Source organism: Agelaius tricolor, unplaced genomic scaffold (genome assembly GCF_023055355.1).
Source record: "Agelaius tricolor isolate 1412-34295 unplaced genomic scaffold, bAgeTri1.0.p SCAF_1, whole genome shotgun sequence".
NCBI classification, from domain to species: domain Eukaryota; kingdom Metazoa; phylum Chordata; class Aves; order Passeriformes; family Icteridae; genus Agelaius; species Agelaius tricolor.
This window is the reverse complement of record NW_027269261.1, coordinates 93,028,351-93,046,899: the sequence shown is the minus strand read 5'-3', so window position 1 is coordinate 93,046,899 and position 18,549 is coordinate 93,028,351. Positions and strand designations below refer to the sequence as shown.

Here is an 18,549-nt window from a genome sequence, read left to right as displayed (position 1 = left end):
ACTTCCAATTAGGGAGGAATATAAGCAGCAAGAGTCAGCAGGGGAGAGAATAAGATGTTCTTTGTCACCAGACAGAAAATTCCTTGCTGAAAAAAGGTTAGGATTCGGCATGTCAAAGTTCCTTTGCTTTTAGTCATGTGAGAGAATTCACATACATGTGCATGACTGACTTCTTTCCTAGAGCCTGTTGGAACTACAGCTCTCAGAACTTGGACTATTCAAAGAGTTGGGAATGTTTGTTTGATCCTCTGCAGTAACACTTTTATAGAGAAAAGTTTTCTTCTCCCAAGAATATTTTCATCTGCAAATGCAACACAGCCTCTTCTCCATCTGATAGAGGTTTTCCACTAAATTCAATCTGAGCAAAATAACTAAGCAAATCCTACTACCTGTTGCTGTGTGCTGATCTTTTTTAGTCATTCCTAATGCAATACAAGATGAAAAAAAATTATACTTTTAAAGTAGGGGACAAAAATACACTGCATGGGAATATTTCCAAGTTGGTGCCCACCATCAAAGGTTGAGATGGCTGGACAGTGCTAAGGCAACACCAAGCAATTAACAACTCAGATTAAATAACCAACAAAGCTCCATCTCACCTGGGATTCTAAACCATGCCCTTGAGCAAATCTTTGGGGAAACCACCAGTAACACTCCTTTCCTCATAGTTCGTGACTTTTTTCTGAGAATACAAAATTATTTAATTATTTTCAAGCTTCACAATATTCTAGTCCTTATTCATGTTTGCAACAGATTGCAATACCTTAATGATGTGCCTGCTGTTTACTTGGAAGCAGAAAGGCTAAGCAGCACCTAGCTCAATCTAGCACAAAATCTGAAGCAGATTTGGGGTTAAGTTTGAGCCCTTCATGCCACCTTTACAGTTTCTGAGTTTTTCTTTAACTTTTGGCTTTGTAGCCTTGAAGTAACTTCAGTCAAAATATCTGAGCATTGTCAGGTTTCAGGTCAAAAGTATGTCAAAAGTAGAGTTTTACATGAATCCGACCCAACAGTAAATCCCTCTCTGCACTTGATATTAAACATACTTCCTTGAAAAGTTTTAGGTTTTGTGGTGAATATTTCTCACAGCTCTAGGTTGAATAAAGCTGGAATGTTATACTCCTCTCAGCAGGTTTCATCCAAAGCCCAGCTACTTTGACAGACAACCTCCTGACTAGGAGGAGAATGGTTCAAGGCAAAGACTTGCTTGGTGTCCAGTCAGATTCTCAAGCATTATGCACAGGACAGTGCCAGCCAGAACAATAAAATAAGACACCAATGGTCACTCTTCTTTTTCACTTACTATTTTCAAGTAGCAAATATTGAGGGGGAATGCCTCATGAAACACTTATCTTCTTTTAGACTCATTACTACAATAAACAACCTTTTAGAGTCACAGCAACAAATAATTTCTGCAGTCTGTTAAAAATAGTCAATTTTTCACCCTTAGAGGGAGTCTCAACTCCCCATTTCAGCTGCCACCTACCTTCAAGAATGCCCCAAGCCTCTTCTTTCTTCTGTGTATCCCAAGAAAGTCTACTGGATGGTTAAATTTCTGTAAATAGGTACCACACAGCTTCCTTTCTCCCAACTACACAGAGCACCAGCATAGGCAAATTCTGCACCAGAGGGACCTTAGAGCACAGATTACAGAATCACTGAATGGGTCAGGTTGAAAGGAACCAGAGTGGGTCATCTCCAGAGAGAGAGGTTCCACAGCCCCTTTGGGCAACCTGTTCTAGTACTTGGTCACACACGGAGTAAAGAAAATTTTCCTCATATTCAGGTGGAACTTCCTGTGCTTCAGTGTCTGCCTGTTGCATCTTGGCCTACTGCTTGGCACCACTGAGAAGGGCCTGGAAACATCCTCTGGCACCCTCCTTTCAGATACTCAGAGACATTGATGCTATGCCTCTCAGCCATTTTCTCTCGAGGCTAAACAGGCTCAGATCCCTCAGCACTTGTAAGAAAGATGTTTCAGTCCCTTAATTACCTTTGTCATCCTTTGTCACCTGCTCCAGAAGCAACTGGATGCACAATTTTCCAGATTCAAACATGCATAGACCAGCCAACAAAAGACCTGACAAGATTTTTGTCAGAGGTGTGATACGACCATGCCCAACCTATGCCTGTGCAAGGGGATTCTGGTGGGTCAATCACATGAGCGAAACTGTAAAGACAGTAGCTTTGGGTGGCAGGTAGGCCCCAAGCCTCAGGACAGAGATCACAGAATCACTAGGTTGCAAGAGACCTTCAAGATCATCAAGTCCAACCCATGCCCTAACACCTCAACTAAACCACAGCACTGAGTGCCACACCCAATCTTTTTTTAAACACATCCAGGGATTATGACTCCACCACCTCCCTGGCCAGACTATTCCAGTACTTTATCACTCTTTTTGTAAAAAACTTTTTCCTAATATCCAACCTATATTTCTCTTGGCACAGCTTGAGACTGTGTCCTCTGGTTCTGTCAGTGGTTGCCTGGAGAAAGAGACCAACCCCCACCTGACTACAGCCGCTTTTCAGGGAGTTGTAGAGAGTGATAAGGTCACCTCTAAGCCTCGTTTTCTCCAGGCTAAACAACCCCAGCTCCCTCAGTTGTTCCTCACAGCGCTTGTGTTCCCAGCCCCTCACAGCCTCGTTGTCTCCTCTGGACTTGCTCAAGCATCTCAAGGTCCTTCCTAAACTGAGGGGCCAAAACTGGACACAGCACCCAAGGTGTGGCCTCACAGTGCTGAGTACAGGGGAAGGATGACCTCCCTGCTCCTGCTGGCCACACCATTCCTGATACAGGCCAGGATGCCATTGGCCTTCTTGGCCACCTGGGCACACTGCTGGCTCATGTTCAGCAGGCTGTCAGTACCCCCAGGGCCCTTTCTGCCTGGGCACTGTCCAGCCTCACCATGCCCAGCCTGTAGCACTGCAGGGGGTTATTGTGGCCAAAATGCAGGACTTGGCACTTGGATTTATTGAACTTCATCCTATTGGAGTCTGCCCATACATTCAATCATTCCAGGTCTCTCTGCAGAGCCACCCTACCCTTCAAAAGATCGACACATGTTCCCAGATAAGTGATGTCCACAAATTTACCAGTGAAAGACTCAATCCCCTCATCCATGTCAGCAATAAAAATATTGAACAGAACTGGCCCCAGCACAGATCCCTGAGGGACACCACAGGTGACTGGCCCCAGCTGGATGCAGCACCATTCACCACCATTCTCTGGGCCCAGCCATCCAGCCAGTTCCTAGCCCAGCAAGGAGTGCTCCTGTCCAAGCCATGGGCTGACAGCTTTCCCAGGAGTGTGCTGTGGGAGACAGGGTCAAAGGCCTTGCTGAAGTCCAAACAAACATCCACAGCCTTTCCTGCATCCAGCAGGTGGGTCACCTGGTCATAAAAGGAGACCAGGTTTGTCAAACACAACCTACCCCCCCAAACCCATGCTGGCTGGGTCTGATACCCTGGCCATCCTGCAAGTGCTGTGTAATGGCACTCAATAAAAACTGTTCCACAACCTTTTCGGGTACTGAGGTTGGCTGATTGGTCTATAATTACCAGGATTTTCGTTCTTACCCTTTTCACGAATGGGCGTCACACTGGCCAGCTTCCAGCCATCTGGAACCTCACCAGTGAGCCAAGACTGCTGGTAAATGATGGAGAGTGGTTTCACAAGCTCATCTGTCAGTTCCCTCATCACCCTGGGAGGGATCCCGTCTGGTCCCATGGATTTATGAACATCCAAGTGGCTCAGCAGTTCTCTGACTACCTCTTTCTGGGTAACAGGGGGACCATTCTTCTCCCTGACACCATCTACCAACCCAGGAGGACAGCTGTCCTGAGAACAAGCTGTCTTTCTACTAAAGACTGAGACAAAGATGGCATTAAGCACCTCCACCTTCTGTTAAGCACCTCATCTGCAGTTACTAAGTTCCCTCCTGCACCTAGTAGAGAAAAAACGTTGGTCTTACCCTTCCTTTTGCCATTGATATATTTGTAAAGACATTTTTCATTATCCTCTATGGAAGTTGCCAAATGAAGTTAGAACTGAGCTTTGGCCTCCCTAGTTTTTTCCCTACATGCCCTAGTAAGCCCCTCAAATACTTCCTGAGAGACCTGACCCTCCTTCCAAAGACAATACATCCTCTTTTTATTCCTAAGTTCCTTCAAAACCTCATTGCCCATCCAGGCTGGATGTTTGTCTTTTTAACTCATCTTTCGGCACACAGGGACAGTCTGTTCCTGTGTCCTCAAGGTTTCTGTTTCGAAGCACACCTACCTTTCCTGGACTCCTTCATTTTAAAGGACTGCTTCCCAAGAAATAGGCCAAAGTCTGCCCTCTGGAAGTCCAATGTAAAAGTCTCATTGATATTCCTCCTCATTTCACCAAATATCAAGAACTCTGTATTTTCATGATCACTGTGCCCCAAGCAGCCTACAACCACCACATCTCCCACCAGCCCATCTCTATTTGTAAACGACAGTTCTAACATAGCCCCTCCCCTGGTGGGCTCACTCACCACCTGTGACAAAAAGTTGTCCTCCACACACTCTAAGAACTTCTTGGAGTGCCTCTTTTTCTGCTGTGTTAAGTTCCCAGCAGGTGTCTGGTAAGTTAAAGTCACCTACAAGAACAAGAGCTGGTGATCCTGAAACATTCTCCAGCTGCTTATAGAATAAGTTGTCCACCACTTCTCCCTGGTTAGGTGGACAATAACAGACTCTCAGTAGGATGTCAGCCTTGTTGGCCTTCCCCTTAATTCTTACCCATAGGCATTCAACTATGTCTTCATTAGTTTCAATACCCATGGCATCAAAAGCCTTCCTAATATAAAGGGCCAGCCCTCCACTTTTTCCTCTTTTCCTGTCTCTCCTGAAGAGCTTGTAGCCATCCAGTGCAGCACTCCAGCCATCTGAGTCATCCCACAACATTTCCATGATGGCAATTGCATCATAGTTTTGCTGTTGCACCAGGGCTTCCAGCTCTTCTTGTTTGTTACCCATACTGAGTGCACGCATACATTCACCTCAACTGGGCTACTGATTTCACCCCTAACTCAGCCTTACCACTCTTGGGCCTGTTCCCAGAGAGCACAGCTGCATCCCCCTTCCTTCCTCAAACCTAGTTTAAAGCCCTTTCAATGAGTTCTGCCAGTTCATGAGCAAAAATCCTTCTGCCCTTAACAGAGAGATGGATCCCATCCAGTTCCAGCAGGCCAGGTGCTGTAAATGTTGCCCCAAGATCAAAGAACCCAAAATTCTGCTGATGACACTAACCCTTGAGCCACTTGTTGATAATGTGGGGTCCTCTATTCCTTTCATTGTTTTTCTCTGCCACCAAAGGGACTGAGCAGAACACTACTTGTGCTCCTGCCCTATCAACCACTTGACCCAGTGCCCTAAAGTCCCTTTTAATTGCCCGGGCACTCCTCTTTTCAATCTCGTCGCTGCCAGCCTGGAGTATCAGCAGTGGGTAATAATCAGAGGGCTGAATCAACCCAGGGAGTCTCCTGGTGATACCCAGGCCCCAGGGAGGCAGCAGAGCTCCCTGTGGGATGGATCCAGCCGACACATGGGGCCCTCTGCTCCCCTCAGAAGGGAGTCACCCACTACCACTACCCATCCCATGCCAAACTGTTATTCAGAAGGCAGATTGCCTGCTTCAGACTCGGGCAGCAGTTTTCAGTGTTGGTATCAGTATTGGAGAGTCCCTGGACACAAACTTCCGAACACATAGGAACCTGCCTCCTCAGTTTTGTGTCTCATTGTCATGAAGAAGACCCAAAACAAATATTTTTCAACTATTTTCCTTGTATTTTTCTTCACAGCCATTACCTAAAGGCAATAAAAACAAAAGTAGTTCAATATTAGAATTCATATTCCTTCATTTGAAAATTTACATTGTTGACACTTTTCTGTAATGAAAAGCATTGTGCAACACTACTTTTAATTTGTCATGCAGAGTAGATTAAAATATCTAAAGAAATTATACTGAAAACACTGCAAAACAGAAAAGAAACCCTTTGCAACAGTCCTCACTTGAATTATTTCAAACATAACACTTTATATTGCAAGTTCCCTGACATTCTATCCGTATGTTTGATCACTGGAGGCAAACACTCTCCTTCACAAAAGAGAACATTCAAGGTTTTCCATCATTCAAAGTGTCCTATAGGCTTAAGAATAATAGAGCTGCTGGTAAACTGATGGCAAATTCTAGTCAGGCATGTATTCAGAGGACAACTTCCTGATCCCTATAGGCTTAAGAAAAAATACAGCCTGTTTCACCAGTCAAAAAATGAGGCCCTGTGGGTCAGTTCTGCAAAACCACAAACAGCACTAAATAGAAAGGATTACTAGCCTCTATTCAAACAGGGCTCTCTTGGTAGGTTGTGTTACACAACTTTTCCAAAAGCATGTTAGATATTGGCAGACACTGAGAAATATCATCCAAGTCCTGTTTTCGTTCTCTCTCTCCCTCTTTTTCTTTTTTCTTTAATATACTCAGTCAATTTGGTGTCCTGGAGAGAGAAAAAATGTTCCATGAAGAAATCACTTTGAAGCTTAATTTTTCACTGCCAAAGTACTTGGGACACTTGTTTTTTCCAGTATTTCTCTAAGTCTTGTTATCACTACTGCTGACTCATCTCCTGATGCTGAGGGAAAAACAGTTTTATGGGAACACAAAGAGGTCACGACTGAATTATTTTGGCTGTTATAAATGGCTCGGCAACTCATTCTCTGCACTGCCATTAAACAGATTTTCATAAAATCTGGATCACAGTTAATGTTCCAGAGTAGAAAGATTCCCAGAGAGGTGGAGAAGCATGCAGCCTTACCTCTCAAGCAGAAGCAGCATCTCTCAGCCAGTGGTAATGAACATCACTCTTCTGAGTACTGATGAAAGCAATTCCATTCAGCACTCCCCAGTGGGAAAAGAATGTCTCCAACCTTCCCTACAAGTTCTTGAAAGGTGCAGTAAATCAGGACTGATATGTCAAGGCACTGCTGGAAAACATAGAAGTTCTGCTCTTTGTTTCTCTTTTTTTCCCTGCCTCCAAAGTTTGCATACAGACTTTGTTTGTATAGAAACAAAAAAACCCTTTGAATTATTTCTCCCTCTTTCATAACATCCCACATTCTCTCTGCATATGCATATAAATATATTCAAAAGCAAATCAAGTAATTGCAATAAATCACTATTTCAATGAATTTTACCTGCATTTGCTGTCTATTAACAGAAGTTATTTGTAAATTCCTTTAACAAAAACTTGTTTGTATATTATGCTGTTTGTGACTGGTTCAGTGTACACATTTATAGCAACATTATATGCAACTACATCCCATTAATCAATCAGATGGGTTGTATCTACTTCTTTATCAGAGGCAGAACATTATGTGATGAGAACATGGACAGACTATGCAGCTAAACACAACATTGACTGGGAATCTTCAAGTCTTTCTACTTTTCTCAAGATTTTAATCAAAGTAATAATCAAGAATATTGATCAGATGGCTGTGTGTGCATGTTCATGTGAAGATAGCAGGGATAGGTTGTGAAGAGACATCAAACTGAAAAGTCCCTTCTATTAAGAACCACTCCTGGATACTTTCCTTACCCTGAGCTAGCAGGTTGTTCAGCTAATCCTCATCTGGTGAGATTAAAGAGCATTTTACAGTTCACATGCTAAAATGAATGTCTAATTATTTATAGGCAAAGGGACATAGTAACAGAGGGGAAGCTTTCTCCTGACGTGAAATAAGTTTGCCTTGCAATTCTCACCCTTGTCAGACAAAATATCTCACAAGCAGAGAGAGAAGCACATGGGCTGGACTGCTGTATTAAAGGAACACAGTGGCAGCCTGAGGGCAAAGCCCATTGCTGCTGCAGGCTGTGCCTGAGACCACCCTGGGACAGATGTGCCCTTTTCCCACCAGGTTCTGCAGCCACACCTACAAGCAAGGCAGACAGAAGGAAGCTGCTCAAGTTTGGCATCTCCTTAGGTTTTAGGCATGGAATGCTTGCTCCATAAGTACTATTAGCACAAAGAAAGTTGTTCTGGACAGGGAAAAAGTCAAATTTTGGGTGTTTAGAAAGTCAGAGACTGGATTGCCAACACAGAGTAAACATGTCCAGCTTTGGCTGCAAGCTGAGAGAAGGTCTTGAGGATTGCAGTATCAGAGAGAATCACCTGCATCTCTCCTAAACCCTACCTCAGGTGTCCTCTTCCTTAATAGAGTTCTTGGTGAACTTTGTTCCATCTGTCAGTTACTTGGAACTGTCACTGAACTTTGGAATATTTTTCATTAAGGCCTGCTGTGGGAAGTCTGGAATAAGCACAATGAAAGAAAAGCAAGAATAAATCTTCTCAGTACATGTTCAGCTGAGGGCTGATGGCTCAGATTACTGTTGGCATCAGCTTCTCCTGAGCCTTTCTAGTCCTGGCATTCATGAGAGTAGCGATAAAATATGGCTAACGTCTGTCAATCCCCATTTCAGCAATGAACTTCACAGTTGAATAAACATACTTCTGAGCACTACAGTTCAATTTTCTTTTTAAGCACGTAGTTTCTTTATTCCTTCACATAGAAATTACTTTCATAGGAAATTTAAAATAAATAGAAGAGAAAGTTCAGTATAGACATGTGGTGTTCATCAAGGAGAACTTCCAAATCAGCAGGAGCTTTCCTTCACAGAGCTGGAAACCATTGCCATGCCATCATCATATGCTCATTTGGATCCCACCAGCTACCATGGCTGAAGGCCATTAGCCCCCTTGTCTGCCAGCTTGACCAACAGCACTTTCAGCAGTTTAGTCTCCAGAGGCTGATAAAATGGGGAGAAAAAATAACCAATAATGATGGGTATTGTCCTGTTTTTGTTCCTAGGAATGGGTCCTGAGCCATGGGTCCTAAATGAGGTCACTCCTTTAGTTGCCATTAAAATGCCAGAGCACCACCACAATCATAGTAGGAGCTTGCTTACTACAACACTTAGGATTACTCTTGGCCATGCATCCTACAGAAGCATGGGACACACTTCTCTCCTTCCATTAGATGAGTGCACATGTGGCCACTTACAGCTTCCAGTGATGAGCAGTCTTTTCCTTTAAGCTTGGAAGGCTTATTTTGAATCAGTGCAGAATAAACATTAGATAGTATTTCAACAATTTACCATGTCTCTCCATCCCACAGAATTTTCAATGCCTTAGAAAGAATTAAAAGCATCACTAGCTCGTAGTTGTACTCCAGAACACATTTCTAATGAGAAGCAGTAAGTGTCCTTTTGATATATTTATCTATACTTGTACATTTCTTCTGAAATATTTTCTGGTTTTACCCTGATGTTTCCATTTAATTCACTTATTCTTTCTTTTCTCATGATTGTATCAGGTCCTGCCAGTTTTCAATTAACTTCTTTCAGTGTTCATATCCCTTAACATTTGTAATTCTTTTGTTTCTCCCATTATACTCCTTTCCTGGTTTGCATGTTGCATATAGTTACACTAATTCAGTAGAGACTTGTAGTTCCTCCACCTGATGTAGGCTGAGGCATAGGATTCTCATATGCCACTACACAAAGGAGAGACATACCATGAAGGAAATTTCTTTTGCCAGCATGAGAGATGCTTTCCACAGCCCCCATCTGTGGGATGAAGCAGGTTTGGTTGTGCCAAGTAAAATCCTGGCTCTGTCAGAAGAACATTTGTCATAGCTACTCTTTCTCCATTTTTCTCTCTCTCACCACAGCCTTGAACTTGCCTAATCCAGAAGATGCTGAGAAAGTTTTCTAGTTTGATTCCTTCCCAGTTGTTTTCCCAGCTTCTATTTCTCTCCCTCTGATATGCTTTGTCCAATAGGAATTATCATTGTGATGTTATTTTGAAATTAACTTTTCAGGCTAATGTTATCAAGTGTACATGTAAGGAAAAGGTTTGCTTCCTAAAAACTGCTATTTTTGGCAAACATATAATGTTCTTCTACAGTATTTATAACATATAAACAACAATACCTGATTATTTTGGAAGCTAGGCTTGAAAGAACCTTTGATATCAATATATTATCTTTACAAATCCTTTGAGTATTTCAAAGCCTATGGACATTTTTGTAATAACTTACATTGTGTCTTGATGAAAGTCTCAAGCCAGTATTTCAACACCAGAGAAGCCCTCCAGGATAAATAGCACTTCACATACTGCTGAACAAAAGCCATTTTCTTTTTCTCTTTCAAGCTTTCATAGCTAGAGGATACAAGAAAAGTGACTGTAGCACAGCCCCAGGCATAAATGATCCCCTTGCCTAGCTACCTTGCTAATGAAGTGGATCCAAAATGGCAAAAAACCCATCAGTCTGAACTTTTGTTCAAGCAATGTTCAGTCCAGCAGACACAGTGGTTACTCCCCATGTCAGCAGTCACTAGCATCATCCTCTGCAACAAAACTCAAACCATTTGTTCAGCATCTGCACCCAATTAATTCTGTGCTTGAGCTGTGGCAGGGTGCAATGAATAATCTCTCTACAGTTGCTCATTTGTACTTGCAATAACCTTCACGATTTGTGCACGTTTTCACTTGTCAGTAGGGCACTGAAACACAGATCACAAAAAATTTATTATAGTCCAGCAGAGCAACAGATAGACCCTACAACAACATCATTTCTGTTCATACCAATCCCAGTTCATTATTTCTTCACACTGCAAGGCAGAAGTCTCAAACCTGGAAATTTTTTGAGATGTCAAACTTGGGAACTTGGGATTAAAACTCATTTTGAATAACCACCAAGTCTGCAAATCTTTTCCATCTCTCTTCTCTTAGAGGACTAGTGGGGTCTCAGCACAGTCAGTTAACCTAGATTAGGTCTTGATTTCAGACTTTGCCACTCTGTGATTTTGAGCATATCATTCAAGTTTTCAATGTTTTTGCTCTCTTGCTTAAAGCTAAACATTCAAATTGATCACTTCATAGAAATTATGTGAAGATTATTTTTCTGTCATGTTCACCCACTGCAGGCAAAAAGCATCAGAGAATTTTTAAAAAGGAATATTTGCTGTCTTAGAGCTGCAAGTTATATTAAATCAATCTAGTTATCCCCCTTGATAAAGAGTCGACTATAGCATCCATGTGTATAAAAGAACAACATCTTCAAGAAGAAGTTCTGCTGTGTTAGAATTTCTCCCATAATCAGTTTGTTCACATCCATTAGGAATATTAATGGTCTGCTCCAGAAGTAACAGCTTTCAACAGTCCAGGTTTTGCACAATCATGCCTCTACAAAAACTCTTGAAACCAATATACACAGTGGGCAAAGCAAAAAGTAACAAAAGTCCATGTTGAAAAGAACATGTTGAATGAAAAAGTACTGGATTATTTCTTTCAAATGATGAATATAATGTTGTATTTCACTGAAAAATATCTGCATTTGGATAGTCTCTTATTTCCTGTTTCAGGGCTAGGCATGTTATTTCCTCAGGTACTGAGAGGTTTTGTTTCAATTTTCAGGAGCCATAATCATTTAATATAAGCTTCCCCCCAAAGTAATATATGCTACACTGAAAGCTTACCTGTCATCCATTATATAAGAATAGGGAGACTAAAGGCTTTCTGTGTGTTTTGCTCTCAGATGTCAAACTGAAGCCACAAGAAAGCAGTCGGGAGAACTTCAGATAAAGAGTATTCACCATTAATGTGAATATATGAGTCTGGATTATGTTCTAGTAGTGAGTCCAGCATACCTCCAGAACAAGTCTTCATCAGCTTACTGAAGAAACAGCTTTTGAAAGATTTAGAGCAGAAATTAACTGAGTCATCTGGAAAACTTAGGTTAGTATGGATGCAATTTCCCAGGGATCTATCTTCTCAATGCAACAGCTTCTTAACAGGAATCAAACTTCACTTTAAGTTCAGGTCCTGTTATGCAAAGCACTTCAAGAGATTGGCTTAAGTTATCTGATAAAGGAATTACCTACCTATCCCAAACCACCTTTGCCATGACGTTGCATTCTCAGCTCAGCAAAAAACTGTGTACCAGGGCCACAGACTCACCTTCCACCTTGGGCAGCCTCTTAACTGATGCCCCACATCTAAACGTAACCCCTACTTTACTTGAATTTACTGCACATTCACACTAAAATAAAAGAATATTAAAAACCACCTGAAAACACACAAAGGTATTTATTTCCTAGAACATGGGAAATCAAAATAAAAAGCAATTATCTGGAAGATGCTCAAATGCTGCAAATTATACCAAACCATGCAGATTTTGTGTTAGAATGACCTTCAGACCTCTGTAAGAGATCTGTCCTCCTGCTCCCTTTTTACTTATTTCATGGAAAGGCTCAAAGACAAAGTAAAAATAAATTTTTTAAGCAGATATGTTTTAGTGTACTGATTAACATTCATATTTGCTGTGAACCAGATCAAACTTATCTGGGAAAGGAACTTACACTGCAGTAACTTGAGGATGCTTTTGCAGACCTTTTCATTTGAAAGATTTTTTAAAATAAGATCTAGTATTGCATTAATTAATTTGAATTTCAGGTTTTCATATGATTCTTGAGTTGCCTGAAATTCCTATTGTATTCTTAGCAACAGCTTGAGCCTGTCACATGAATTCTTTAGAAAAGCCAGCAGTTCAAGTATATTTTTCCCTCACATCTCACCTTTATATATATCCTAGTGTCTTCTTATCCTGTGGTTCAGTCCTGGGTAAAATTTGGGTTTGAAAGAATCAAAAGCTACTACAATTTTTAAGTTTTTTGCAGCCACAAATCCTGTAGCTTTCTGGATTCCAAAGTCCTTAGTGTGAAGACACGGACCAAGGAGGGTCCTTTGGCTGGTACCCCTCTTTGGTTCTAACTCCTATGTTGGAAAACCTTATGGTTCTAACTCCTATGTTGGAATTTAGTGCAGCTAAACCTATTCTCCAGCCTTTACAAATACAGGCATAAAAGCTGCACCTTCTGCTACAGAACAAAACTGCTGAAAAGAGTGGTTTCATTCAATAAACATTGCTCCCTTTGGAGATCATGAAACATGGAATACTTCCAAAAATCTGCTGTAAGTCCATGGGCATGCAGTGGCTGTGTTTGAAAATGTTGGTCTTCATTTTTGTTTGCATCCAAGCCCTTTCAGATCTGTTCTTTCCTCTGCTGGAATCACAGTGTGTAAACTAAATTCTGGCACTTACTAACTGTGCTGAAGGACAGCAGATCTGCTCTGCCTCAGCCCTGGTCCTTGCTGCATGTTCCAGAACTGCCTGGCAAACTGCAGACAAAACTTAGGTGGTGATGGAGAACTCCTGGGAGCAGATGTCCCTCCAGTGAGAAAGACAAAGGGATAGATGAACTCCAGCCCTGCTCACCTTCACTTATGGCCACTTTTGACAAAATTTATACACCAGGAGTGTCAAGAAAGATCACAGCTGCTTTTGATTTCTCAGTGGGAGGGTAGGTCTCAAAGTCCTAGATAAAATCCAAATGGAGATGGTAACAAGCTATTACTAAATTAATGTCCCCTGCTGGAGTGGCAAGTTTATTTAGTACACTTTCCTGTACAGAGAAATATTTCTGCAAAACAGACCTTGGAAGACAACATTTGTGACCTAAAAACCAGGAAGGCAGGGCAAAGGGAAATAGGAAGGCATTAGGTATAAACAGGGAGGAGCTGGCAGTGGGGGCTCCAGCAGACTCCCTGCAGGGCACAGCTGAGCCAGCAGCTGGAACCTGTTAATTTTATCCAGGTTTGCTCAAATACTGTTGGAGACAGAAGAATCTTGACTCACCACTACCATTCAGCATGATGTGGTGCATCAAAGATGTAAAGAGTTGTCACAACAGCTGAAAGGTCTTCTCAGTATCACTGAGACAAAACCAATATAAAACCCTCAGCTTATTGATATGGTGAACTTCTGTCTGCTGGGCACCTGATCCTCATTGTGCTCAGTATCTCACAGGATCAGATCAAACAAACAGGAGTCAAAACATTGGCTGTGTTGAATATTGCTGAGTATTTTTCTGCATTATGCAGTCAGTAATTTACTCTACACACTTTGCTTAACCGAGGCCTTTGTCAGACAACCAAGAATATTGTTTCTGTCCAATTGAGCAAGTACCACTTGCAATTCATTCTTGATTAAAAATCTGAAATGAGGATCCCAAACCTGTTTTCATACAAGTTCACGTAAAAAGCATGATCTCCAATGAGGATTAAATTGTACAGCCCTGATTTCCACCTGTCAGTTTACATTTTTTTTAATTTAGAGATAATGTTGCCTGCAAGTTTGCTCCCACATACAAAGCAGAAGAGAAAGAGGCATAACTGATAATTCATCTTTGGCTCTCAACACATTTGTTTTAAAGCAAACATCACTTTACTTGCTGTAGCATATAATAGCAAGTAATTCTTTTAAGAGAAACAATATATTTAATTGGAGTCACTGTAGCCACTGGATAATAGATAAGTTTTCAAGCACAAAAACACTTCTCTGAAAGCGCCCTAAATGTTCATCTGTTTTCCACAAGTCTTTCACTAGTAACAAATAGAGGTAAGATGATAGCTTTCCCTAAAAACTCACCCTTATATTTACTCTGAGATTTTGTTTAATGTTCAGTATCCTAGTGGACAGTGGCAACCCCACAGCAGCTGCAGAGCAAAACACCACTCTTTTCACCTGAGCCCTGCCTGTTTTCACCTGCTGAGAATGCATCCCCATGCTCTCTCCCTTAGTTTTCATAGTGCAGCAAAGTGCAAACAGAGTGCAAGTATTTCTGTGTGCTTCGGGGGATTTTCTGTTCCACTGAACAAACAGGTCAGTCAAGCCTGTGGCCATGCAAACATGAGGAACAGGCCCTGCATTTGGAGAGCTGCCCCACAAGGTTGCAGGGTGGTGAGATCCCTGGCTCAGGAGGGAACAGGGCAGCTCCCATCCATTCATCCATACATTTGAAAGAATCTATTTAAGTACATTTGGAGTGTAATGTAATTCATAAGTAAAATTCAAATAGGAAAACAGTTAATAAGACACTTTATGGAAGTAGGCTGTTTAGACATAAACTACCTCATGTTGAAAAGGCACATGGACATAGGAGTAATTTCCATTCAGATAAAACAGGAAAGTGTTTCTATCCCAAACACACAATATTCATTTACTGCAGTCACACATATGCCACAAGCAAGGAAAATACTACAATATTGGAAAATTTGCAAAGTGTTTCAAAAGCATCTAAAAGGAATTGACTTATTTACACCAGATGTTACAAATTAAATGCAGCCTTACAAAAGAAGATGAATGCTGTTCAAGTATTCAGTGTTTTCTAAGGTGTGACAAGAGCATGGAGCTCACAAAAACCTCCCAACCATTTACTGCCTGCAGTTCTATTTTAAAATGCTCTGGACCAATGACATGCAACAAGAACTTGAGAAACTTGGGATCATAGAATGGTTTAGGTTGGAAAAGACCTTTAGGGATCATCTAGTATTCAACATGACTTTGAATACTTCCAGTATCACTTCTCTGGGCAAACCTTTGCCAGTGCCTCACTACCTTCATCATAAAAAAATATTTTCCTGTGTCCAATCTAAGCCCACTCTCTTTGAGTTTAATACCATTGCCCCATGTGCTATCACTACAGGCCCTTATAAAAAGTCTCTGTCTTGCTCAAAAGCTCCCTTCAGGAAGTGAAAGGATGATATAAGTTCTCCCTGTAACCTTCTAATGATCTAGCCCTCTGATTTATATATTGATACCTTCTTTGTGGCTCTCCTTTGTTGCTCTGTCTTATAGCACCTCACAAGAATAAAACAGGAGTGGGAAAATCCCCTCTCTCTCAGCCAGCTGGTTACACCTCCCTTTATGCAGCCCAGGAATGGCTTGACTTTCTGGGCTGCAAGTGCTTAGTGCTGATTAACCTTCAATTTTTCTTCCACCAATATCCCTAAGTGTTTCTCATTAGGGCTGCTCTCAGTTTGATCACCTCCATTCTGTATTGATACTGGGGATTACCCAGCCCAGGTGTAGGATCTTGCATTTTGCCCTGTTTGCCTTAATGAGGTTCACACAGCCCCACCTCTCAAGGCTATCAGGTCCCTCTGGATGTCATCCCTTCCCTCCAGCATACTGCACCAGCCAGCTTGGTGTCAGCCACAAAATTAGCAGACTGTTTCCCATTTGGTTGTGTCTTGTATGTGAAAACAGCAAGTTGAACCTCCAAACTTATTTAATTCAGCTCATTTTACCATGCTAATAAATATTTCTATTAACATTAAACTATATACTTGGGCAGGGCATGCAATATAGATAAATGTGATCTACTTCAGACCTCTGTGAGCTAACTTCTACTTATTCTTTGTAGGCTGGATTCTGCAGGTTGCTTTAGTTTGCCACAAATGTCATTGGTCCAGATCATTTTAAAATAGAAGATAACCCAGAGCACAGTAAAAACTCTGCTCAATAAGAGCATCTCTCAGCTGACAGCATTGGTACCCAGAACCTCCATCAGAAAGAGCTGTTGTCCTAAAATTAGAGCTACAAAGGATAAAAGGTCTCCCTGAAAAATGTCTCCCTAATCTTATTTTATCTCTTTTAGATGTCTGGAGAGAAGTGTAATTATCTGAAAGAGTAAAATCTTGTCTATCTTGATTATTGGAGACACTGTGTAGCCAATGTGCTGTGTTCTCCCTTGACAGTTCAAACCAGCAACAATTCAGCATAAGCTCCATTTAGTAGCTGCAGAGAGTATGCTTTCCTTTTCCAGCTTTGCAAGAAAATGCAAATTATAATTTTATTCACAGCTCTTCAAGCCATGTGAGTTTTGTCAAAGGTGTAGGGCCTGGTCTAATTCTGCTGGGCCCAATGGAAGTTTTTTTCCTACTAACTTGCTTAAACATCAATTGGACAACAGGAATTCATTGGACCTCAGGCATAACCATCACTTTCTGAATTTATTAGTTAAGACTTTCACACACAAACACAGAGCCCCAAAATTACATTGGGTAGTAAGAAAATAATACTAAAAAGATATTTATGGTAAAATTTAGTCTAGCTATATGCTACATTGACTAAGCTGCTGCCCTTGGAAGAGTCTAAACACAAGAGCCTGCAAAGAGGTTTAAGGAACTTACCTGTGTAGAGAGAGGGCAAAGTCACACCAATAAATGAGAAAAAGATAATGAGGTCTTTGCAAAGATCTCTGTTGTTGACTTAAGTTGCAGTCTGGTGAATGACAGAAGGGAATATGAATTTTCACTGAAAAAAGTCAACCTCAAACAAACAAAAATCCCTAAAACGACCCCCTGAAAACTAGATCCTTATTTGCCATCAAAACAAGTGGAAGATGGTGAAAGTGAACTGAGTCTTATGACTGTAATTTGTTACACAGTCAGTAAGCTAATATCTGAGCCTCAGCATCTGCTGACTGCTCACGAAAACATTCTATTTAGCAACAGTTTTGCTGATACTGTATAACAGATTTGCTTTTTTTTCTCCTCCTTTTCCCTTTATTGCAAGGGCTATTTATACAGAAATAGAATGCTTGCTTCTGAGGAGTTCATCAGTGCCTTCTGGCGTTTCCATCCCTCTTATCACAAACAGATGATCAAGACCTGACACAGAGCACCAGCTGAGAGAGCTGACTAACCCTGATGAAGCAAAAGGCCTGGCTGGTGATTCAGAACAGAATATTCTCTCAGGAGGACTCACAGACCAAGGCTTCTGGCCACTGACCTACATTTGCCAGAGAGTTGCTAACTAATCTGTCACCCTAATTTGTGCATACGTGTTGGTGTACGCACACGTATTCTCTAGTTCATACATGTCCTGCATATAATTGTTTGGTTATTATTACTTCTTCTTATCACTAATAAAAAAAACAACAAGGAACTCTTTGACTTATTGATGTTGTCATCAGTCCTGCCATTATATGGGGCAAAAGGTTACTCAGATTTTGGTCAAATTAGTTGCCATGGATTTTCCCATGTCCGTTGCATCAAGCACCCATCCAACCACTCATCTTCCCCTGGTACATCTTCAACAGCCACATCTGTATTCTTTTGATTTTACCTGATGCTGCTAAACACAATTCTGGCAATAAAATGGATTCCATCTCATTCCAAATACAAGCCAGTAGCAATCTCCTAGGATTTTCCACCACCTTAAATTATTACTATTACACTGCCATAATTTGTCATGGTGCAGAAATGGTTTTAAAAGCTGATGAAGCTACTATCAGCTTCATAGCTGAAGTATGAGTAGGTGTATGCTCCCTAAACAAATTCAGATACATATTTTAAAATAAAGAGACATGCCTGACTTTGATTTTCACTGGGAAACTGAACCAACAGTAAGGATACCTTCAACACAATGTAAAAACACTCTCAGTAGAAATTCTGCTGTTACACTAAATTCAATTGCAATTGCAAAATTGTCCCATGACATAGCCCCTTGGGAGAGATTTTACTATTAAAAATCCCCAGTCCTGGTTCTCAGACAGCAGGGACTGGCTCACTGAGCATCCCAGAGCAGTTAGATTAAGGGTAGCATCTGGGTTACTGATGA

The 18,549-nt window shown here is 41.3% G+C and overlaps 1 long non-coding RNA gene across 1 annotated transcript in view; it reads left to right on the top strand.

Annotated features, from left to right (window-relative positions):
• LOC139592465 (uncharacterized) overlaps positions 1–17,857 on the top strand; it is a 71,178-nt gene extending 53,321 nt beyond the window's left edge. Inside the window, exon 4 of the long non-coding RNA XR_011680017.1 lies at positions 17,503–17,857. This is a non-coding gene — a long non-coding RNA (uncharacterized lncRNA). The remainder of the gene's footprint in view (positions 1–17,502) is intronic.
• Positions 17,858–18,549: the final 692 nt, after the last annotated feature.